At 41.6% G+C, this 25876-nt stretch overlaps 1 protein-coding gene across 2 annotated transcripts in view; it reads left to right on the top strand.

The window, feature by feature from the left end:
* Positions 1-25876, top strand: part of NTRK2 (neurotrophic receptor tyrosine kinase 2) — a 328951-nt gene that overhangs the window by 268322 nt on the left and 34753 nt on the right. The window lies entirely within an intron of this gene.

The following is a 25876-nucleotide window of genomic DNA, read 5'->3' on the forward strand; positions in this document are numbered from 1 at the left end:
TGCCAGAGACAAGGGGCTTAAACAACAGACGTTTATTTTCTCTAAAGCCTAAAAGTCCAAGATCAAGGTGAAGACAAGGTTGCTTTGACCCTTGGCTTACAGACAGTGCCTTTCTTGGCGTCCTCGTATGGTCTTTTTGCTGCGTGCTCATCCCTGGTGTCTCTCTCTGTGTCTAAAGTTCCTCATCTTCTAAGGACACCATCAGATTAGATGAAGGCCCCGCCCACAGCCTCATTTTCACTTAATCACCTCTTCGAAGACCCTGTCTCAAATACAGCTATATGCTGAGGCACTGGGGGTTCAAATTTGGAGGGAACACAACTCAGCCAATAAAACCCATCCTGTGGCTTCCGTGGCTCTCCAGAGTGGTGTGTGATATCTCCAAGAGAAAAGCCCTCACCATGAATGGTTCCTCCAGGGGAGCCCCAGGGCTTGGGAGAATTCCTGGTTGGCATGAGGTTAAAGGGTTTTGAGGTTTGGGTTTGATTCCGTGAAATTACTCCTGGAGCCTCTGTTTGAGGTGTGGCTGAAGATGAACTTGTTTACATAAATAATAGCATGGTAGACCTTGGAAGTTACCACCCAGAGCCATCTTGGTGGAAAGTGGGTTAGCTGGTGGCCTTCTCGGTGAGATGGAAGAGGTTCTGTTCTGCCTCCTACTGAATAGTGCCACCCCTGGCTGGGGTTCCAGCACTAGAAGCACTGGGGGCTAGAGTTATAGACAACAACTCAAATCCCCTGATCACCTGGAATTGGTCCCCTTGGCAAGGTGGATTTGGATCTTGGTAGGAGAGGAAAAGGACATTTCTGGAAACCTTGAAGTCATGATAATGAAAGTGAAGGTTTGAAGTGGTGTTCTACCACGTCAAACCCTCAATTTGCTTCTCTTGTGGTTTTACCTGATTTTCAAGGGCAGAGAAAGAGAATAGGAAGGAAGAGGAATAAATGTGGTGTGTGTACAGAGCCTAAGAAGGTAAAACACAGAACTCAGCTAGCTTTCATAATAAGGTAGGACTGGTAGAGAGAATGCCTCTCCTTGCCTTTGTTCATCCCTTCATGATTTACTTTTGAGGAGCCTTGTCTGTTTGTTTCCTGTGCCCCTCTCTACAGCCTTACTCACTTCTCATGCCTCTGCATTTTAGCTAAGCCAACATCACTACAAGTAGTCTAAGAAAATGAATCCATTGCTCTCCTGCATATTCCTCTGTAGATTGTTTTGTGGGGTTTCCTCCTTTGGTCACCTTGGGAAGCATTGCCCACAGCCTGTGGGGCAAAGGAAGAGTGGGAACCAAATTGAAAAGGAGTCTCTTGGGTGTATTTGTAGGAAACGTGAGCATGGTCTTAACTTCAGATGTTTAAAATGGAGCTTCAAAGCACCTGTTCTGAGTCTAGGGATGACTAGTCTGTTCTAGATATCTAAACTTTGGCAGGAGATATTACCTGCCAATGGATGCATCTCCACTGCTAGCTCTGCTCCTTTGGTGAGAGGAGGGGTAGGGGACATCTCTTGGTCTCAAGAGATGAAGAACCACATGAGTGCTTCCCTAAAGAAAAGCTTTAATGATCTGATTGAGCATCGAAGGGAAAAGCATGTGGCCCAAGCAACAGCTTTCTCTTTAGCGGTAAGTCAATAAAGGTCTTAGAATGCTTGGCACAAAATAAGTACTCAATAAATGTTTTTCAACTTTATCCTGGTCCAAATGGATAAAATCATGCTTCATTCCCAAAGCCAGGACGGGGCCAGGTGGAGTCCATTGTCCCCTTCTACAACCTCTAGAAAAAAGAAATCAGAGGAAGAATATAGAAACGCTCAGTAGTAAGAATATAAAGCCCCCAATTTAAAAAATTGGCAAACTTTTTAAGAGAGGCATCTTAAGGCCTAAAGGCCATGGTCAGAATCCTAAAGTATTAAAGTGATACCAGCAACAACGTCTAAGAAATCATCTTTAGGTGTTCAATACCAATTTATTAACTGCAGAAAGAAAAGAAGATGGATTGTACCAAAATCAGAAGATGTAACAAGTAGCTAGAAGAACTGATTTGAACGTCAGTACCAACTGGAAAATAAAGTCCTGAACCACAGAGGCTAGGGGAAGGTTTACATAACTTAAGAACCAGAGAAACACATAAGAAATAATCAAGCGTTAACTTTCATACCTTGGTATTGAGAAGAATGTGTTTAGTTTTTAAGGAATTTTGTTGTGCAATATGAGTGTTTCTAGAAAGATCAATTGATAGATTGATAGATTGATTGCTCAATCTTGATTCATTCCACAAATGTGCTTAGTGGTTTATTGTGTGAAATACCAACATCATTCCCTTTATGGAGAACAGCACTGAATCTCCCTGGTGAATGCCTGCTAATTCTTTTTATCTTTTTAATGTTTATTTATTTTAAGAGAGAGAGAGAACATGTGAGCAGGGGAGGGGCAGAAAGGAGAGGAGAGAGAGAATTCCAAGCAGGGTGGGTGCTGTCAGGGCAGAGATCCATGCAGGGCTCGATCTTAGGAACCATGAGATCATGACCTGAGATGAAATCAAGAGTCAGACGCTTAATCAACTGAGCCACCTGGGCACCCCATCTGCTAATTCTTTTCTTTTCTTTTATTTATTTATTTTTTATTTTTGAGAGAGACAAAGACAGAGTGCAAGCTGGGGAGTGGCAGAAGGAGAGAGAGGGAGACACAGAATCCGAAACAGGCTCCAAGCTCCAAACTGTCAGCACAGAGCCCAACACGGGGCTTGAACTCACCAACCATGAGCTCATGACCTGAGCCAAAGTCAGACGCTTAACCGACTGAGCTACCCAGGCACTCCCCCACCTGCTAATTCTTAAGACACAATTCCTGTTTCCCCTCCTCCCTGATTTCCTCCAAGCAGAATAATCACTCACAAATCCATAGTACCTCCACACTTCATATAAATAAGCATTACAGCATAGTGATGTGACAAGTTTATACATTATGCTACATACACCCAAAACATGTGTCAACTACACTCAAGTTTTTAAAAAATGTATCTCACTAATAAATGCATTCTCACCAATATATAAATAAATATCACAGCATAAGCACATTGCATCATGGAAATTTGTGCATATATGTGTCTTCTCACTAACATGGGATCAGGAAGAGGACAAGTCTTACACATCTTTGTAACCATAGAGACCGCCACTGGGTAGGGCACATACTAGGTGGCCAATGCATGATTGTTGAACAGGACATGAATCAGGAAATGCCTTTATGAGTGTGACTTTTTAGCCTTGTAGAATAAAGAAGATACTCAGATTTGCAGATGGGCCTGGCCCTGAGGCTGGGAGCCCTGGCTTCAGGAAGTAAAAGTAGGGAGAGAGTCATGCCCTTATCTCAGACCATTTTCTTTTCAGTAGAGATCCCAGAGCTAAAACTTATTTGCTCTTACACTATAGTAAAAGAAAGAAGGAAAGAAAGGAAGAAAGGAAGAAAGGAAGAAAGAAAGAAAGAAAGAAAGAAAGAAAGAAAGAAAGAAAGGAAAGAGAAAAAAGAAAAAGGAAAAGAAAAGAAAAGAAAGAAAAGAAAAATCTCCTGTGGTATACTCCACCTAGAATGTTTGAAACCAGGCACATTGTTCATTTTAAGAGGCAACACAGTCCCTTCCCGATAGAGGAATGTCATTAACTCTTTTTTGCATACATCATTTCCTTAATTTCCCCCTTAATACATGATACACAATCACTCAACTTCCACAGGACCACTTGTAGACCTTGCCATTTAACGTCTTTTGATTAAAGTGGCCCCAGAAACTTAAGAGCTTGTTTATTTTATGAAATCATCTTCAATTTATGCTTTGCACCACACTCAGAGAGAGCACAGTTCAGAGGAACCTGTCTGCCGGGGAGAAATCAGAACATTGAGTTCAGACTAATTCTATATTAAACTAGATTTGCATAAATTATCTCAAGATTCTAAATTGGCTTAATTTGTATTCAAGCCTTCCTAAGAGCCTGTTACATATGGTTTGGTGTTGCAAGAGGGTGGGTGTCATTTCATTCATTCATTCATTCATTCATTTGTTCGACACACATGTATGAAGCAGCTACTATGTGCTAGATACTTTACTAGATAGTAAAGGCATCCAGATAAAAAAGACACATGGGTTGTGACTCGGAAGAGATCTCAGACCCGTGATATTGTGATAAATGCTGTAAAAGAGACACGTACACTAAAGAGGAAGCCACCAGCCTACTTTGGGAATCAGAGTAGGGCTCACAGAGGTGTGACGTTTGAGCTAGCATACAAAATATGAACCCCAAATTGTTCTTCTGGCAAGAGGACCCACGCCAGGTGGGGAGGGAGACATCGTTGGCATGGGAGGGAGCAATGGAAGGAGATGGCAGTGTAAACACCATGGTGTGTGGCCAGGGAATGGGGGCTCTTTTGCATGCAATCTTTGCAGGCAGGCTAACAAAGTAGGCTATTGAGACTATTATCAGATTTCGCGGCGACCTGTTTGCCATGCCAAAGACTTTGGACTTGGTCCTTTTGGCAGCAGGGAGCCACTGAGAGTTTTTATGCCAGAAAGAAACATGTCAGATTGCATTTTGTCAGCTTATGAAAATAGATCTGCCCAACAGATCCCCAAATCCCTACTCCTAGAGTAGAGCAGCATCTCTCAAACTGGGCCCGTGAGCTGTCAGTGGTGTTCGCAAGGAAAAGAGATCCGTAATCACTGAGATAAGTAATCATTTTCCATGCTTCAGGTCTCCTCAGAGCCTTTAATATGTCACTATGCCATGTGACCTTTGAAGAAGGGGTATGGAAAGTGGCCAAGGCCAGCATAGAAGAACTGGCCTGCAAATTTTTTGTCCAGGTCCCTGGTCCCATTCATTTCCCAGTGAAGACTGGTGAAGACTGTTAGCAGGATGTGGAATAAATCTCCCTTGTGTTTTTTTTTTAGTCTCCTGAGTCCTTTATCCCTGAGGTCACTAGCCTGTCCACTTTTGCATGGAAGTGTTACCTGCAGAAATTAAATACGCTGTCAGGTGCTGTGGGAATGAAGGGAGGCCATAGCTCATTGGCCCGGAAGCGCCAGCTGGATTCTTATTCCTCAAAGTGCTGAGAGGCATCTTCAGCAGGTACTTTCTCCCCCTTTTTTGAAGCAGTCAGGTTTCAGCTGTTAACGCCTGTGACATTCCACGTTTTTCATTACTCACACCAGAACCCCTTAAAAAGCTGGTGACGAAGAGTTAGCTGGGGTATAAAGGAAAGAAAATTGGACTGAGGTCCTCAAGGCAGGGAGTCAAATCTGATTTCTCTTTTCTAATCTTATGTTTCTATCAGTGAAGAATGAATTTAGCGGAAGGTAGCAATATGCTACTAGCAGTGGCCGAAGCAGATAGGGAGTTGTCTTCGTTAGCATGACAAGAAGTTCATATGTTGGCAGCTTCTGATTGATTCACAGGCCACCCAGTGCCAGGGCTGGGGGTTGGCACTTGCTGTTTCCTTGGTCTTTTCCTCATGGCTGCAAGGTGGTGGCAGCTACTCCAAGCACACCAAAACTTCAATTAGGGGAGAATGGGGGCGGAGCAGCTTCAGGGAGCAGATAATTTCTTCTTGTGTACATTCTTCTCATCAGAAAGTAAGTCTTTTCCAGAACATCCCCTCCACAGATGCCTCCTCATGGTGACCTCATTGGTCACAGGTGGGGCAAGACTAAGGGCTGAACAAAAAATGGGGCACCTGGGTAGCTCAGTCAGTTAAGCGTCCAATTCTTGGTTTTGGCTCAGGTCAATGATCTCACAGTTCATGAGTTCGAGCCCCACATCTGGCTCTGTGCTAATAGTGCTGGGCCTGCTTGGTGTTTTCTCTCCATCTCTCTCTGCCCCTCCTGCTCTCTCTCCCTCTCTCTCCCTCTCAAAATAAATAAACTTTAAAAAAAGACTAAGTGCTGAACAGGTTTGCAGAAATCAATGGCTTGTTACTGAAAACCTATACAAAACTGGGAGTCTACTCTAGGGAAGAAGGAACCAAAAGATGTGTGACATTTCAGTAAAAGACCTAAACAAAACTGGGATTCTGCTATAGAATGAAAGGAAGCAAAAGTGAATGACTTTGGGAAGAGTAAAGAAAATCATGTCATACTCACCCTATGCACCCTTGTGGCCTCTATGTATTTATTTGCAATGAGTTCCTGCCTTTAAAGGTTGTTGAGAACAATAAATGGAAGTGGCACATAATCGTTGTTAAAAAATAAAACTACTGGAATTTCTCAGTGGAAGATCTTTTTTCCTCTGTGTACAATGTTTCTTTTTTTTCTGGCTGCTTTTAAAATAATTTCTTTATTCCTGGTCTTGAGAAATCTGATTAGAACATGGCTTCATATAGTTTCATTCATGTTTCTTATGCTTGGTTGCTTTGGATTACTTGGACTTGCAGCCTTACAATTGCCATCAATTTGGAAAGTTTTTGACCATTACTTGTTCAAATATTTCTTCTCTTCCTCTCATTCACCACCTAGGGACTCCAATTTGACTCATATTAAGCCATTTAAAACTGTCTCATGATTCACTGAAATCTTTTGTGTTTTTGGATTCTCTTTTCTTTGTGTGTTTCATCTTCAATATTTTCTATTACTGTATCTTCAAGTTCCATAATCTTTTCTTCTTTGACGTCTATTTTTCCATTCTTCCCAAACAGTGTATTTTTCATATCATGCATTATAGTTTTCATTTCTAGAAGTTCAGTATGGCTTTTCTTATATCATCCATGCCTCTAGTTAATTTTTTAAACATATGTAGTACATTTATAATAATGTTTCAGTATGCTTTTTCTAGTGTTAACATGTGTGCCAGTCCTGGATCAATTTCCACTGGTTGATTTCTCTCCTAACGATGGGTCATATTTTTCTACTCCCTTTGTATGCCTGGTAATTTCAGATTGGATGCCAGACATTGTGAATTTTATCTTGTTTGGTACTGGATATTTTTTCATTCCTATAAATACTTTTGCGCTTTGTTCTGGAATGTGGTTATATTGCCTTGAAACAGTTTGATTTCTTTGTGTGTTGCTATTAAGATTAGGCAGGACTGACCAGTGCTTACTTTAGAGCTAATAATTCCTTGCTACTGAGAAAAGATCTACTGGCACTCTACCCAAGTCCTCATGAATCATGAGGTTTTCACCGTCTTCATGGGAATCAGCACTGTTTCTGACCTTCTGTGAGCACTGGGCTTCCACTGATCCCCTGGGCTAAGAATTCTTTCCCAGCCATTGATAGTGTCTGCACATGCATGCACAGTTGAGTGCTCAGCTGAATACTCAAGTGGCACCTTCTGCAGATCTTCAGTGTTCTTTCTGTGTACAGCTCTCCCTTTTCCAGAATTCTGTCCTTTCCACTCTAGCTGCCTTGATCTCCCCAGACTCCCAGCTCCCAACTCCTGAACTTAGGGAGCTGGCCGAGCTCCATCTGGTTTTCCCCACCTCTGTCTCTTTCAACAAATTAGGCTTAACAATCATAAGATTCATCATATCTGTTTCTCATCTCTCACGGATCATTGTCCTCCACTGTCTGTTATCTAGTGTCTTGAAAATAATTGTTTCATCTGAATTTAAGCCATTTTTTACTTATTTCGCATGAGAAGGTAAATCTCTTTTCTGTTACTCCATCTTGCCTAGCAGTTGAAGACAGTTGCCATCTCTCTTGATGATGAATATGTCATTCCAAAAATCTATTAGTGAACCACTTATAAGCTGCAGCAAAGAAAACAAGTTCTCCCACCTCTTTAGAACAGCTACTTCCTGTAAAGGTTTTTTGTTTTCCTTTCTAATTAAATAACTTGCATTTACATAATACTTCTTCTACAGTTAAAGTTTTCCTGCCTACACAAGATTATTACTTAAGTAAGAGAGTAGATTTTCTCCATCTCCAGTGAGTATTGAGCAAGAGGAAATTATCTTAGCTTTCCTGTTACCTCTGAGAGATTCCCTAGGATCAAATTGTGAATTGGTTCAAGGAGGCTTTGGGAAAAAATATGTGGGTTGAAATATTAATAATGTTCCACACTGTTTACATTTTCCCACGGTCTTTGTCCTATGGTCAGGGACAGAACACCTTGGATGGAGAAATGAATTAGTCCAAGCTGGTACTATATATATTGCTCTCAGCAATGCCTCTTCAATTTGTAGATACTGAGTGAGACATGTTCTGCTCCCTAAAGAAGATGACAAGCCTCCTGAGGAGAAAACACATAAATGAATCACTCTGATGCTTCATAGTGTGATACATGTTATGAGTAGAGATAAATTGGTTTTTATTGGAATGTGGGAATGAAATCTAGAAAGTTCTCTGGAGGAAGCAAGATTTGACCTGGATCTTAAGGAAAGAATAGCAGGTGGGGTAGGGTGGGAATTTAAAGACTATTGCATGTGACCACAGTTACAACCAAGACTAGGTGATCCAATTACATGTGATTCTTGGCCAGGATGCTTATCTTCTAAGTTTGACCTCCATAATGTTTCACATGGTATGAGGCACTTACTAGGGTCTTACTGTTTATAACTGCCTAAAAGGAGGTTCCAAGAAAGATGGTATGGTATTCTTCTTGGAAGTGTGGAAGTAAAACTGCTATCCATCATGATGGGTCTTTAGGATAGAAATCGCTCCTAAATCCAAGTATGACTTGACTTCCTCTCTCAACACTCTGTAAAACTTTCTTAGAATTCTTTGCTCCAGGGGCACCTGGATGGCTCAGTCAGTCGAGTGTCCAATTCTTGATTTCAGCTTAGGTCATGATCTCACAATCGTAGGATGGAGCCTTGAGTCAGGCTCTGTGCTGACAGTGTGGAGCCTGCTTGAGATTCTCTCTCTCTCTCTCTCTCTCTCTCTCTCTCTCTCCCTTCTTGTCTCTCTGTGCCCCTCCCCCATTAATGCTGTTTTTCTCTCTCTCACTAAACAAACAAAGAAACATTACAAACAAATTCTGCCTTCCAGTAATTAGTTCCCATATCTGCTTGGTCTATTTGTCCAGATATGAAAAACTATAAACCCTCAGAGATTGTTGCAGCCACCTAACCTATTCTTGGACACACATGAAGTCCTTAAAAATAATAGCATGGATCCCTCTGCAGAGTTGTGGTAGCGTCTCTCTCTTGCTGATCATTTTATTGGCTTCCTCCAGAGAACTTTCTAGATTTCATTCCCACATTCCAATAAAAACCAATTTATCTCTACTCATTTTATTGGTCATCATTTTATAAGAACTTAGTACAGACATAGGAGCTGAGAAGTTCTACTTTGCAGACAAATCACATCCTCATTTGTGCTCCACTAAGAGAATTTTTAAACACACAGTTATTTGTGATGTCTGACTGTAAGACAAATTCTTTTCATGCTAATGGAGGCCTAGCAGTATTATCTTACCTGGTACTAAAGAGCTCCCCACTTCTGGGCTCCTGAACTTGACCACACACCTCAATATCTCACAGTGCTTTTGTCAAAATCTTGATTATTGAACCTCACCTTAGACAAACCAATTCAGCATCTTGGAAGAGGGGGATGAAAACTGGTTTGCTTTTTTTTTTTTTTAAGTTTTAGCAAGCTTTTTGGGTAAGTCTGATGTGCAGCTAAGTTTAAGAATTGGCACTGGTCCTAATCAGCAGCATTTTCAGAAAGTAGCTGAGGGCATAACATGGGCTCATCTATGCAAAGATTCAAGTGGTAACATTATAACAGATCTTAATTATCAAGCTTTAAAAATAGGATAGGTGCTATTAAAAATTTTCTCAAACTTGACCCATTATTTTCCTGATGGAGATGGTATTACAATAATTAATGGATTTTTAGGACTTGCAGTGGGAAAGACTCTAAATGTTAATTACTATCATACAATCATACCCTACTATTCTTATCCTCAGAGTCTAGATTCTTTGAACCATGGCATCTCCAAATTGGTAAATGAAATATTATTTGAGGATTCCTCTCCCCACCCCCGCCAACCCCCACCATCATCCTAGGAGGTGAGCTTGGCTCATTCTCTAGGTATGTTTTGTCGAAGACAACACAAGGAAAGAAAAAAAAAGAATAAACAGGAGGTTCGAAGTGATGTGACATGCTCCTGGACAAGCCAACATCAGAGCAGCAATGCCTTCCTCCTGCAAGGAGCAAGGTCCCCCAGGCTGGTCTGCAGTCTAGGAAGACCCCTGCTGGCCTTCGCTGTCACTGCATGGTTGTATATCTGTGTGGGTGACTGGTGGGGGCCCTGCAGCAAGAAAAGGCTTGTAAGGAGTCAAACAGCTTGTTAAGGTATCCTTGTGGGTGTCTGTATTGAAGTGTCACAGTATGAAGGCTTTTTATTAGCAGCTATTTTAGAATCCTAACACTGAAATGGAACAGTTTCTTCCCTACATGGCATTTCCAGGCTGGCTTCCTCCCTCACAGCCCTATGACAGCATCAGCCATCTCCTAAGGGGGTGGAGAACATGACGCTGGGCTCCTTTGACGGCGGAGCCCGGCTATGTGGCCCACGCCCTCAGCTCTGGAGATAATTTGGTTCATTCACATGTTGCTGATGACGGGGAAGCAGCAGCGGAGGCTGAGGAGGACTCGGGGCTCATGCCTCGCCTGTGCATATGGCACAGAAAGCTTCCTGGGTTTTGCAAGGGTGTAGAGGGATTGGTGTACAATCTTAAGGGCAGAGAGGGAACATTTACCCAACAGTGAAATCCCAGAGTGAGTTAAGTCCAGTATTTGCATGTTTTCTTTTGGCAACCAGAGACCTGAATTGTTCCTACGTCTTTAAGGGCAGAGGTGAATTTCTTCTGGAAAACTTTTTAGGCTTCACTGTAGGAAAGGATTGTGACCTTAAAAGACTCTTGTTAACGTCTTAGAGGGTTGATGTTGGGTCTTGTAAGGAAGACTAACGTTTATTGGCCTCCTTTTATCTCTCAGCTTGACATGTAACCTTCTCACCCCTCTTTAACAATACAGATGAGGAGAGTAATATTTGGAGAGGTGAAGTCACTTTCCTGAGATGCCACAGCTTATCCAGGTGCAAAGCTGGCATCTGAAGCCCTGTTCTCAAAGGAAAATACCATACTCTTCTCACTCTGAACCTCCCTGATGCCCTCAGGCTCCTCTGTCTTCTCCCTACAATTGGTGAAGTGTCATCTGGTAGATTCTCAGAGCTCTGCTGATAGTGGCCATTACGGATTCATCTGGGACAGTGGCTCACTGTGTAGGACAAAGTCTGAAAGCTTTATTGGCTGGAGGAGGAAAAGGGATACTTTAAATTTCTGAACCATAACCTTGTAGATTGGGAAGGGGCTTCAGAAAAAAAACCAATCTGACCTTCTTAAGGATCTTAAGGAGGGATTCTGGAATCTTTCCCGATTCCAAATCTGGCTAATATGCAAAGGAACATGGAACCAACAGACAGCAGGCCTTGATCCATTCTCACCTGCAATATGTCTGCAGTGTGTGACTTTGAACAACTCATTATACTTCTCTGAACCTTACTTCCCATCTTAGTAAAATGGTATAGAAGGCTGTCTGCTACTTAGTGCTGTCATGAAGCCACTGTGGAAAGTAGGAAATATACGAAGCTGAATCTGTGGCATATGCTGGGCTCTACCTTCCATGTGTGGGGGAATGCTGTCTTAGATAAACATCCTTGAATCTGGGACGAGTTCCTAGAAATGTGAGCGCTGTCTCAGATCTTTATGGAAGAGTCCCAGGGTGCTGCCTTTGGACACATACATTGACCACCACTTTCCCTCCCTTTATGTCTCCTGAATTTATAACCTACCTTCTATGAGTATTTTTACAGCCACTCTTCATACACTGTTGGCCAACCCTCCCAGGCTAGAGTGATGTTTATGAGGTCTTTGAGAATGTCCAAGGATTTCCCTTGATCCCTACTTCCTGCTGATCTGAACTCTGTACTCCTACTACTATGCCCTTAAAGGCAATGTTAGCTGCTACCATAGAAAGCATATTTTCATTTCTATGTTTCCTTTGTCTCCTTGTGGTTGGTCCAGAACTATCACTTGTTTACCTCTTGTCAGCCATTATGAATCATAACTATTTGCCTGGGCATGAAACACATGTCATAAATGGGAGCCGTCATGGCATAAACCACACACATTGCGGCATAAGTCAATTTGGACTCCACAGGACCGGGCTCTGCCTTCCAGCAGTCTGATGAAGCCCAGAGACACCCTCTCCAAATAAGGCTTTAAATTCATAACACCAAATGTGAAGAGTTACAAAGGAACACAGTTACATTGCAGTACAGTTATAACATGTAAATAGTGTGATATTATAATGCATGTGTTTTTGTTAAAATTAAGTAAACGATGCGATCTGGTGGCAGGTCTAATAATCACTATAATTTGAACGTAAATGATGAACATAAATGATGTTTTGAGATATCTACAACAACAAGGTGATATAAAAATATCCAATTTCTACCGGTGGCAATTTCACATACGCTGCTGATACTACTGTGGTTTGTTGTCCATGTTTGTAACTGAAGGAAATGTTACCTTTTTGAGAGGGATTTTGTGAGTAAATACTAGAAGCAATTCAAGTTTATAGAACCCTGTGAATTCTACCCATGAATCCCTTAAGGGTGGATGCATTATAGGTCAAGTTCTACCTTAGACCATTGCATAACCATGAGCGGATGCTCACTCATCGGTCACGATAAAGTCCTGCTGGCTAGGATCATTCTAGAGCATGTGAAGCATGGAAGTAGGGGTTGGGAGGCAGTGTAAAGAACTTGTATCTAGAGCCAGACCACCTCAGTTCAAATTACAGTTCCAGAACCCACTTACTATGTGACCTTGTATAAGTCACTTCAGATAGCAATCCTCAATTTCTTCTACTTTTAAATAGCAATCATGATAACGCCTTCTCAGATTGCTTGTGTAAGGATTAAATCACTTTAAACAATGCCTACCTCACAGTGGGCATTTTACATGTCAGCTATCATCATTGTAGTTATACATGAGCATTTAAAGAGAATATCTCAGAAATAAATGGTATGACAGTGAATCAGCCCTGGGCAGGGCAGTGTTAAGCTGGGCATGCACCCACTGGTGTTTGAGGAGCTATGGGTTCAGCCCACGTGTCTCTACCTCTCAAGGAGACTGCCGGAGACTTTGCCAAGAGTCTTGTTGAGATCAGTGTACTTCATGCCCGTGGTAATCCCTCGTCTTCAGCCCAACAGACGCTGGATGGTCTTTTGCTATGACTTCATCTTAATGGACCTGTCCTTGCTCCCAGTTATCACCTCTCCCTGTTCCAAGTGCTTTCCAACCACCTTTAACTAGTTGCCGTTAAAATTCAGCCTGGGACAAAGGTCATGTTTAGTTATCAGAGGTTTCTGGAATCCTACTTCTTCACCCTTTCTTGAAAATCATGTCAACCTTTGTCCATGTGCCTTTATCATCTTCGCTCCTTTGTTTCCTTAGTTCCCACTGTCTGTGTGGATGCCAAACTTAATACTGCCAAGGGAAGTAGGCTGGGACGCTGCTTAGCAATGTCTGGAGACACATGTTCTTTTAAATACAACCTTGAGCTTTCCATTTATCTCGTTTCCTTTGAGTTTCAGATTTCTCTTGACCATATTTGTTCCACCTATTCTAGATTTAAGATCAAATTCCCTTGATAGAATAGAGAGAATCAAAATAGGAATTGCATAGTCAATTCACTGAACAAATGTTTTTGAGTGACTTATTATGTGCACTAGGAGGGGAAAAGTACGCCAAGGTAGACACATCTTAGCCTAGTGGAACTAAAGATCCATTTGGAGAGCCAGGCATTGATCAGATAATCTCAATATCTATAAATAAGAACTGTGATAAGTGTCATAAGGGAGATGTCCTGAGGTCTGTAAGAATCTACGAATAAAGGAATCTGACCTGGTATAAGAGTTCCAGGAAGACAGAGGTACGGAATCTGAGCTGAGCCCTACAACTTGGTTTAATGGGCAAAAAAAAAAGAAATGTACACTTCAGGCAGAGGTAACCACAAGTAGGAAGGCCACGTGGCAGGAGAAGCAGAGCATGGTGAAGGTGGGCCAGTGTGCCGGGCACAGAGCATAAGACGCAAAACCCACCTGGAGAAGCGGAAAGGGATTAAGTCACATAGGACCTCGTCAGCAATATGAAGGACTTTTCATTATCCTGAAACAGTGGGACGCTGCTGCAAGAGTTTGAAGCAAGTTGTGGGACGGAACAATTCTGGAGAGCCAGGGCAGCTATAAGCAGATGGGCCAAGGGGCTTTTGCAGAAGTTCAGGAAAGACAATGGTGTGGCAGTCAAGGGTGGTGGCCGTGGAGACAGAGCCAGGTGAAGGGATTTTTCAATTACTTAAGAGAAAAAAATTGCAGGACTTAGTGGCGGATTGGGTGTGGAAAGTGCAGAGCAGATGAAATCAAGGATGTGAAATAAATTTCTGACCTACAGCCTTGGGTAGACAGTGGTATCATTCACTGTCCTGGTTTTGGAATGGGCTGAGGAGACAGCAAGGATTCAGTTTGGTCCATGTTGAGCTTGAGGTGATTTGAAGCCATCTGTATTTCAAAGGTGTCTCTAACGAGCAAGAGAACCCTAAGAAGTGGGTGACCAAGAAGTCTGGGACCATGCCATAGAAGGAATGAATGAGAGAACTTGGGGGCACTGGGGTGAGAAGGAGAAAGACCTAGGTATGAACACATGAGCTGTCTTCTGCCAAGCAGATGAGGGCAGTGGTTCCAGAGGCCAGAACTGGGACCACTGGGGAGGAGTTTCGTGCAGTACATTTGGCACAATGTGACGAAGAACTGCCAGAGAATGAGAGATGTGACAGAGACTGCCTTTCCAAGAGATGAGCTTCTTGTCACCGGAGGAAGTGTCCAAGCATAGGCTTTTTGCCTTCCAAGACACTGTAGAAAGGAGTCAGTGTTTTGTAAATTGAGTTCTGTGGAACTCAGTGGTTTTTTTTTTTTGGGGGGGGGGGAGGAGCTTCAGTGATTGGTTATGTAAATAGCCGATTTCTGATTTAGATGCCATCTGCTTATGTGTATTATAACCATTAATATTACTATTAATACTAAGTGCCTTATAACTGTTAATAAAAACTAATGGAAACCAACATACTCAGATAGGTTGTATATACAATTTTAACACAACGGGCAACAGCAAAACTTTAATGTGCTTTTGTTGTTTGATTTACAATACATAAATGTTACCAATTTGAAGTTCTAGAAATAAATTCATACTGATATAATGGATTTTTATTTGATTTTGTTTCGGAGATTTGGTTTTAAGAACGAGTGTGCCGTGAATAACTTGTGAAAACCTTTATAACTCAAAGATTCCAAAGTTTTTATTCCAACAATTAAAATCAGCTACACATTCTTATTTCTGTAAATTATTTTAGCCCAAACAAAAAGAATAAGAACCGAAGTGTTGCACAGGGAGAAATTTATGAGACACTCTGCTTCCAGAATCAACTATGGTTCAGACTCACCCTATGCCCTCCAATAGGCCCTCATTCTACACTCTCCTTGCTTCTTTCAAACTTGCTAAACTTCATCGAGGCTTTCAGAGGCTTTGATTATATGTGCATGGGCTATTCTAAAAAGTCTAAAGCTTAGTATCTCATTATGCTTATGACATAATTATTTAAATAGCATAAGGACCATGCTCAATGATTTCTCCATGTCACAGAGAGGAGAATGCCCAAATGTTCACGGCTTTGAAACACAACTGACTGTAAATAATGAAGTGGCAGTAGTTAAGAGAAAAAAGGGAAATGGTAAGCAGATCAGGGGAGCACAGAGAATGTTTGATTAAACTTTTTACAGATGACTGCTTCACTGTTCCCCAGAGTCTCAGCAAAACTCACCAACTTTGCAGGAGAGAACATTCACCCAAGGACACAGTTGGCTGTGACCGTCTTGCCTGGTTTCACATTCAGTCTAGAACACACAGTGTGTCCTCAAAGACTCATGCTAGAATGTAGAGGAGCATGGTGATCCATTTCAGCCCCTGGCTCGACATTCTAGATGCCTCATTCCTCAAAAGCATATGCCTCAAAACCCTTTCAAATGAGAAACAAAGTTGGTCTGCTAACAAATATAATACTGCCATTATTTAATGAAGTCAACGACTTGTAGTTACTTGAACCTGAAGTGTCCCAAGTGATGATTTCTGTGCATTAAGTACCACCCATGTGATCCACATGTCCTCTGGGCAAACCTGAACATCCTTGGGACTCTGAATGTGGATCTCAAATTGTGAAATGAAGACGGTGTTCATGTCAGATGACGTCTAAAGTCCTTTCGGCTTTAAAATCCTAAGCTGAATTTCTACTTCCACTGAATCAAATAAAAATATTCTCTGCACAGGGAAGACTTGAGACCAATTCTTAGAGAATGTACCAATCTGGCAAAAATAAAAACTAAAAACAAAGACACATTTATGTTCTTCTGCATGAGGTAAAGTTTTTTGCTTAGTGGTATTTTTAAAAATTTGTTTCTGTGTTCCCTGCTCATTGACCAACTCCCATGAATCATTTGGGATTTTTTTCTGGATGCGTTCATCTCCTGGCCTTACAGATAGAAGGATTAGGTTGTATTATCTTCTATCTTTTGTCTCTTAGAGGACTATCTCTATATTAGTCAAAGAAGTTATTTATTTATTAGCCTTATGCATACCTTCATGGTTTCTTTGTGTTGGGTGTATGTGCATATGGAAATATATAAATCGACAATGGAATGCAAAGTTATATAAAACATCATAACATCTTCTACCAGACATATCTACTACAAAGTTATAGATCAGTATTACCTGTGGATAGCCAGGGCCTCTCCTCGTGACAAATATCCTAACAGGATAAGGAGACAAAGGAGCCAGTATAAACACAATCATGAGATGGTCTTTATTCAATAATACACCAAAGGCACATGCCTTGTGTTACTTGGTGCAGTTCAAATAAGTTAAAAGTTGTCAACAGTTGTCAATGTAATTCCTAAAGATCTCTTTTATAGATGGCAGTTTAGAGCTTCGGAAGATTAAAGGTCTTGCCCAACTTGGAGCCAGATATCCCAAGAGTTTTCTTTACATCTTTAAAGCATAAAACAGGGAGGACTCCAATTGTATCACTCCCCACACTTCATTTATAGAGAACCTTCCTTTTTCCTTCATCAAGGAGACTGAGCAGGATGGAGGGTAAGATGTTTTTGGTAGGAGGTCTCTAGTTTACAACAGAGATTCTTTTTCCATATACCAACTCAGTTCAGTTTCTCAAGTGACCTGAAAAACAATCTCTCTTCCCTTGGCTCCTGCCTCCTGTAGGTTAGCTGAGCACTTTCGAGCGGAGGTTATGTGTTCTCTTCTCTCCATGTTCCTGCTTGCTTCAGCTTTCCCTGAGCAACCTCAAGTAACTCACCGGCAGTTTGAGGGTTAAGAGCAGCAAGCTTAGACATCCCCTGGGTGTGGCATGTTTCCAGGAAAGAAAGCTCCAAAAGGAAAGAACAGTGTGGGAAAGAAATGTCCACTTGAATGAGATCAGGATGTTCTGAGCCCTGTCCTGGTGCCGCCTGCCCGGGGCTGCAGCTTGGCAGTGCGAGGGCACTCATTGCCCTAGGCAGCTCTGGGTGCACCTTGGAAGGCAGCACCGGTCCCAAGGGAGTGCACACACAAGCAGCTGCAGGCAAAGAAAGGCCACCCAGGGGGAGTTCTCAGAGGAAGGAAGGTTCCTTTGAGGAGTGGTCAGCGAGACATTCTTACCCTGGGACTCATGAGAAGGGGAGCTTTTTTCTTCTTTCCCAAAATGCAAATAGCCTCTGTCCTTGGAATAAGGAAGATGGGTTGCTAGGCAATCACTTCTAAACAAGCGCTCCCCCTGCCCCTTTTTCTTGACCCCTAGAACAATGGAGACTTTTCAGCGAATGGAACCAAGATGGAGGAAAAGACATGGCAAAAATAAAAATGGAACCAGAGATTATGGAAGGTCTGGCTTGTCGAGTAGGGGAAGGAAAATGTAATATTAATAAGTTTTGCTCTAGGCAGAACAAGGGGGTTTCATTTCTTACCATCACGGCCTTGTTATCACCAGCCAACTGGTATAGGCAATGAGCAGCCACTGTCTCGTGGTGATCCCGTTTGTAGTGACTCGGGTGACCCTGAGTGTGTGACATCATTAACAGCTAATTATGGGTTCTTGGGCCTCAGTCTGCCTATCAATGAGACAGTATTTGGAATTACATTTTTTAAAAAATAATCTTTGTAGCACTTCCATGTTGTATTAGTCCCTGTCAGGGTTTTGACAGGAAATGGGTGGCACTCTGAAATTGAGTAATAGAAGTATATTTGAATAAAAGGACTATTTACAAAGGTGTAGGTAGGTTTTAGGGAAACCACAAGGGATAGCGTAGGACCCCACCACCCTTTGGTCTAAGTGACAAGGGGAGGGAGTGGTTAGCTGAATCCAGGCAGGGTGGTTACCTGGAGAGTCACCTGACCAGCACTGTGATGTGGGGCAAGGATGTGGCCAGCCTGCGAGATGGCTCCATAGCCAACATCCTGTCCTTTGAACCCAGTGCGAAGCTAGAGAGCAAGAGGACTGAACCCAAGTGTCCTAGTCTGCTGGGGCTGCCATACCACAGACTGGGTGGTTTAAACAACAGAAATGTATTTTCTCACAGTTCTGCAGGCTGAAAGTCCAAGATCTGGGCGCCAGCATGTTTCATTTCTGGTGGGGACTCTCTGGCCAGATGGCTGCCTTCTCACTGTGTCCTCACAGGGCGGAAAGAGAGAAAGCAAGCTCTCTGGTGTCTCATCCTCTTCTTATAAAGGCATCAGTTCTACCGAATCATGGCTCCGCCCTTATGAAACTAATTTACTTTAATCGGCTCCTGGAAGGACCTGTCTTCCATAGAGTCATGTGAGCGGTTACGGCTTTGTCGTCGTCTCTTCTGGCTGCTCTAACAGAGTAACATGGATGGGCTGGCCTAAATAATAGAAATGTATTTCCCACAGTCTGGAAATCACGGTGCCAGCATAGTCAGGTTTTGGGGGAGCGTTCCTTCTTGGTTATGTCTTTGTGTGACCTTATTTGCTATGTGCATGCAGAGAGAGAGATCCCTTGTCTCTTTCTGTAAGGCCACTAATCCCTTCATAAAGGCCCGCCTCCTAATGCGATCCCACTGGAGGTTAGAGTTTCAACATATGCAGTTTAGGGGACAAAACTCAGTCTACAGCACCCAGTAACAGTTTAAAGTAGACCTTCCGAAAACCACAGTGCTGGAGCCCCAAGAGAATCAGAATATCTCCCTGGGAGGCTGACTGCAAGATTTTCATGCACACATTTTTGCAAGGCCTGATATCATCCTCACTTCTTAGTAGAGCCAACTAAAACATGGCAAGATCAGGTGACCTGTTCAGAGAATGAGCATAAAGGATACACGCTAGCGGGCTTGTTTTGTTTGACGAGGGTAGTAAGGCCATTGTATTAAAAAAAAAACTGTACTTATAACTAGAGAACTCTGTTATCAGTCGGCAGGGTTTCTTTGACTTTTGTTCATTTTCAGTGTTTTCACGGTCAGAGCAATGTTAGAAAAACAATCTTGACATTTTACGAGAAAAACTAAATCATCCCTAAATCCAGATAATTGCATCTCGGTGTATTTGTATGTACAGTTTTCTTGTAGTGTTTGTAGGTATGTATGTGTGTATGTATATATATGCATGCGTATATATGTACACATACGTATATATAGTTGATTCTTGTTAGTAGTGGCAACCGTGCTCTATAAAGTCACAGCAAACACTGAATTAGTACATACTGAACCATTGCTCCTCAGAGAAATACAGGGTTAGGTTCTTGTGAATCTGGTTACAACATTTTCATTAACTGATCAATAAATAATCTTGTTTTATGTGTTTTTGTTTAAAGACACCTTATTTAATATACATCGTGGATTCATTAACATTGAGCAGGTGGCCAACGATGCTATATCTCATGCCTGAAGGCAGATCATCTAACACACTTATTTTCTCCGTATGATACATCATGCCTTCGTGCCCTTAGGAACACTAGACAGCATTGAGCATCATGCTTGCAGGCCATTTTAAAAAGTGAAATCACCAAGAAAACCCATAATAGATGCAAAAAATGTGGCCATAAATAGACGGTGAAGAGGATGCTCATTGTTGTACAAGACCTAAAACAAGAAGGTCACCTTATCTGACCTTAACTGGGAACGTATGCATCAGATGACTCAAAATTTCCCCTGCTCTGCACAGGTCTGTGAATTACTACGAAAGCACTATGAGTATTGATTGAGGGGTTACAAATACATTTCAGAACGTAGGAGGGCTTGCAAACACAGTGTTGGCAAATGAGTGTCTTACGGCATATACACTATGTGCATGTTCATGTACGTGTGCGCAAACATTATATAATTGTAATCACCTTGAGCTTACCATGTCTATTTAGGTTTTGTGCCTGGTCTTTTATTATAAACATTTATCTTGTTACAATGAATGATCATTGCATAATGATCATTTTTGATGGTTAAGTAATATTCCATCAGGTTGAGTTACCCTAGTTAGCCTAATTGTTCCTTACTGTTGAATGCCTAAATTCTTCCTTTCCTTACCATTTTATATAACTGCGCAGAGAGCATGACTGTATGTAGGACTTTTCTCTTCTTTTGAATTATTTACTTAGGATAAGCTCCCAATAGTAGACTCACAGACTCAAAGGATCTATACATTACTATGACTCCTGATCTATGTTGTCAACTGCTTTTGAAACATTTGCACAGGATCCACCAGTGTATGAATATTGCTAACCACCCATCCCTGTATCTTGGTTGCCTCCAAGCCTAGGAAGATTAGTGATTACATGGAAAGTTTTGCAAATTCCTAAATAAAACACTGTCCCCCCCGGGTGTGAATCTTCTTTCCTTCGGTTACTGGTGCAGCATCTCTGTCCCTCTGACTGTTGATTACTTCCTTTGGGGCAAAGCAGAAAGTCAATAACCGGTGAGGTCCTTCACCCACTATGACAGCACCAAGAGCAGAGGCTGAATGTGGGTGGCACCTCCTGAGGCCATGTGCCAGGTTGAGCTTGGGTAGTGTGTCCAAAATGAGCCTTCAAGCACGTGGTGCTGAAAATGTATCTCCGAGTGGATATAGATGCAGAACCTGGGAGGATGCAGGCAAGGTTAGTGAATCAAAATGTGAGAGAGATGGTAATCCAAAACAAGGTCTTCAGATTTGCGTGCCAGGTTTTCATGATGCATTTAGGTGTTGCCCCCGTTGGCAGGGCTAGAAAAGCCAAATGGCAAAATCAACCGTTCTCCAATTTTTAGAACCCATTCTTATTTTACTTATGTAGATTCTCTGCCTTTGTGATTTCAATGTTTGTTTTGAGGTCTTGATTTTTTTTTTATTCTAAGTGAATAATGCTTTAAAATATATGGGTGTGTGTGGGTGTGTGTGTGTGTGTGTGTGTAATTACTCATATATATGTAATTAAGCAAATATTTTTTCTAATCTATTGTTTTTCCATTTTATTTTTTAAAGAAAATATAGTTTATGTAGCCTATAGTTCAATTTGTATAAAAAAATGGAACTTGCTGATTTTTTTCATTGTCTTCTCAAATCATTTGAGAAAGCATGATACCCTGACATCCTTTTTCTCCATAAGTGAAAGAACTGTATTTTTTAAATAACATTTCACTTCAGCCATTAAATCCATAGGATAAAAAGGAAGGGCTTTTGGAGAGAGAAATTATTTTGAAATGCCTGTATTTTGAATCATTGAGCAGTTTAACCTTTAAAATGATAGTTTCTGGGTTTTTATTGATTAGTCTGAAAAGAAGTCTATGCAGCCAAAATAATTAAATTGGCTTAGCCAAGAAATTAGTTAATTCGGTGGGGGAAGGGGATATCAATCCAGCTGATTGATTGGTATCACATGGAGCAACTAACCAAGGGATTTAATTTCTGAATTTTTATCTAGTGTCTTTGTCATTGTGTAGACATTCTGATTAATGAACATGTAAACTACTTAACAATGTTGTGCATTTTCTTAGCGCTTGCAGGTAGTAGCATTTTTTCTTTTGATTGGGTTGAATTATAAATCCTACACCCACATGGAACAAAGTTTTAGTATTTGATGTCAGTACTGGAAGTTTAAGAAAGGGGGCGGGGGGGTGGCCTTTAGCTAAGATCACTTTTAGAAAACCCCATCTACTCCCACAGAGAGGATACACATCAGGTTCCCTGGATGCCTCTTATTGACTGAGGACTAACAAAGTACAATGAAGCAGGATTCTTTCTCAACAGGACCTTGACCTTAAATTACCAGGAGGCGTTATATTAAAGGAGGCATCTAATCTAAATCCACATGGTAGACAAATGCCCCTCTCTTCTGCATGTTGAGGTTATCATCACAAAAATTTTGAGGCTGTTTTAAAGCTACCTTATCTTCTTTATCCCAACCTCTCCACTTGAGTTCACTTTGGCCCCTCTTATCTACAAATTTTACCTAGACTTACCTACACTTATCACACTTTTGTGCACATCCGCCAGGGTATAAAGAGGTTGGGTAACTAACACCTCTCTGGTACACAGGATAGCTACTGTTTAACATTCATATGAGACCTTTTAGCATAAAGGAAGTAATTTATATGCTTTGACTTAAAAATCATTTCAAAACTAGAAGGTATCCTATATTGACTTCCATTTCACAAAGATATATAGACAAAATATAAGCAAATCCAATTCTTTATCAAAGGGGATAGACAACATGAGTTTTCTATAGATTATACGGATTTTCTTTCTCAGAGCCCTGGTACATTCTTTATTTCTCTGGTCTCATTCTTCCCCCCGCTCCCACCCCACTTTGGTTGAGTGCAGTACAGAGAGGGATGTGGAAAGCATACTTACTCTTCTGACCCTTCTGAATTAGGTCTTTTGCAGATGTACGGGCTGAGGCAAAAAGGCCTCTGAAGTGCCCGCAATTCTAGTCTTAAAAATTGCTACCTACTTGCCCTTTTCCAGCATCTTATACCAAATTGCTGCCCCTTAAGTTTATAATCAGTTCTGTTGCCATGATTCCCTTAAAACACAATGACCCCAAAATAAGGTTGATCGAGAGAGGCCACGTAAAATGAAGTATGCAGCAATTTACACGCAGGCCTTGTGCTGGGATCTGCATCAACAGATTCCAGGATGAAACCACAGTGCACCTGTTGTTTTTTGAAAAATATCTTTACGGACAGCTGTCAAGACTTCCATCAGGGGGTTTCCTCTGCTAATGCAGGCCTTCATTATTGTTTTAACTGTTTGACTACAAAGAACTCTCTTTGAACTGTTGAGCCAATTCTAGCTATGGAAATTGAGGTCAATTACATTTTTTCTTCCCTCAGAAAGTAAGTACCAACCATTTGGAGAACTCAGTGATCAAAGTGTTCTTCGATTTCAAACTTAGAGTACTGTGTACAAAGTGACCTGAGCTGTACGAGCCTGGATCCTACTAGAATTGGGTATCTATCTGGATGATTATTCCCTAGAAAAGTTCAGATTCCCACTATATAGGACTGATTATTTTAGTGGTCCATCCTGCCAATTTTTTTGAGAGTTTGTTTATTTATTTTGAGTAAGAGAGAGAGAGAGCATGAGTGTGAGAAGAGATACAGAGAGAGAGAGAGAGAGAGAGAGAGAGAGAGAATCTCAAGCAGGCTCCACACTGTCATCATGGAGCCTCATGTGAGGCTTGAACTCATTAACCATGAGATCATGACCCAAGCCAAAATCAATAGTCAGATACTTAACTGACTGAGCCACCCAGGTGCCCCATCCCTCAAATTGTATGATGAGAATGGGGGGGGGCACACTAACCATCATTTTAAATGTAAAAGTCTAGGGACACCTGAGTGGCTCAGTCAGTTGAGTGTTGGACTCTTGATTTTAGCTCAGGTCATGATCCCAGAGTCGTGGGATTAAGCCCCAGGTTGGGTTCCACATTCAGTGTGGAGCCTATTAAGTCTCTCTCTCTCCCTCTGTCCCTCTCCTTTACTCACATGTGCTCTCTGTCTCTCAAAAATAATGTAAAAAATTTAAATGTAAAAGTCTGTTGTGAAATAAAGGAATAGCCTTATTTGGGTAGGAATTATAGCTATTTAAAATTGAATGAACCCTTTCTGGTAAAACTCTGCCAGTTACACTTGTTGAGAGTCAGTGGGACAGCGGTTTTAGGAGCTGGGCTTTCTGGAGTTGGACAGACATAAGCTTTTTTCTTACCAACCACACGATGTTAGAAAGGTTGACTATTCCTTTAGACCCTCAGTTCCCTTTATCCAAGACTGTGATGACAGTATTACATATCTTGAAGTTGTCATGAGTTCTAAATGAGATAATTTAATGAATATTAGCCTCCTTGTTCTGGGGCAGTGGTTCTCAAACTTTAGTGCCCGTGGGAGTCGCATGGAGGTCTTGGTAAAACAGATGGCCTGCTGCACCCGTCCTACCCCCCACCTCTTGTTTCTGAGTCAGCAGGTCTACACTGGGGTCCCAGAATGTACGTCTCTCACAAGTTCTCATGTAAAGACCATGTTGCTGGTCAGTTGACCCCTCGCTGAGAGCCACCATGTCGTGGTATGACAAAAACTGTTTACAGCACATACTCAGAGTTTTAAATATCAACTGTGGTTCACAGAGAGGCAGTTGATACATAAATTAGAAAGGGCTTGTAGAAAGACAAGGTACCTAAGCTCCAGTCTTATTTTTGCCACTACTTCATTGCAGTGACACAGGAAAGCCACTAAGCCTCTCTGTGTCATTTTTGGTTGTCTTCTGACTATATTTTCAACAGGCTGTTGTGGAGATGAGTGCTTTTGGTGATATGAGTGCATTAAACAGTAAGACACTAGAGTTGCTGCCATTGTTATAGACAATGAGCATGGCTTTGTCCGCCTGTCATAGACATGCCTTAGACTAAGCTGTCAGTACAAAACTGTGTGTCCTTAAGGAAAGGAGGTTAAAACAATCACCTATCTGTCCTTGCAAGGGTCTTTGCAGAAACAGCCAAGTCCTTTGTTAATATATTATTTTTAGATAAACCAGGCACATAGAGAATTACAAATCAGGTATAAACCAAATATTTGATGCTATTTTAGCGTCCCTTTTCCATAAGGCAAACAAAGTGAAGTTGCCCTTTTGGAAACTGTAATTTGTATCTGTATTTGAAAGAGCCATGATCAATTAGTTGAAGTGACCAATGTTTATTGAGTCTTTCTAAGGACAAACCCCTCTGAGCATGTTATAAGTGCTACTCATAAAATCTTCCCTACAGTACTCACTGAAGTACACAGGCCCCTCCTAGAAAGGTAAAGAAACTCTACCTGTATTCACACAATCAATACATGTTGTAAGCTGGGATTTGAACCTGCAGAGTATTCACTGCATCCCTCTGCCAAAAATCTAACTGTGAGTAGACTGCCTTTTTGACGAAGCAATTGACCTCTGAAAAGTGATATTTACCCACTGATTAATCTTTAGGCTAATTGCGTGGTACAAATGTGGATACGTGTTATGGTGGGATCTTCCTGAAGAGTAAAATCTACCCTCCTTGAATTGGTTGAGCATAATTTGAGATAAGGTTAAATATTTTAAAGTGCACAATTCATTTGCATCCAAGTGATATCTTTGCTAGCATCACTGGGGGCAAAGAGCACTTTCATTAATTCCGCCAACATTTCTTAAGGCCCTCTGTTAAGACAAATAGGGCATGCCTTCAAGGAGCACCCAGTTTAGTTAGGAAGTGGGACCTTCAGGTGTTTTTGCAGCTTTTCTGCTACAGTTTCAGAGATGAATTATAAAGCCAGAAAGGGCGGGGA

This window comes from Lynx canadensis, chromosome D4 (assembly GCF_007474595.2).
Source record: "Lynx canadensis isolate LIC74 chromosome D4, mLynCan4.pri.v2, whole genome shotgun sequence".
Classification (NCBI taxonomy): domain Eukaryota; kingdom Metazoa; phylum Chordata; class Mammalia; order Carnivora; family Felidae; genus Lynx; species Lynx canadensis.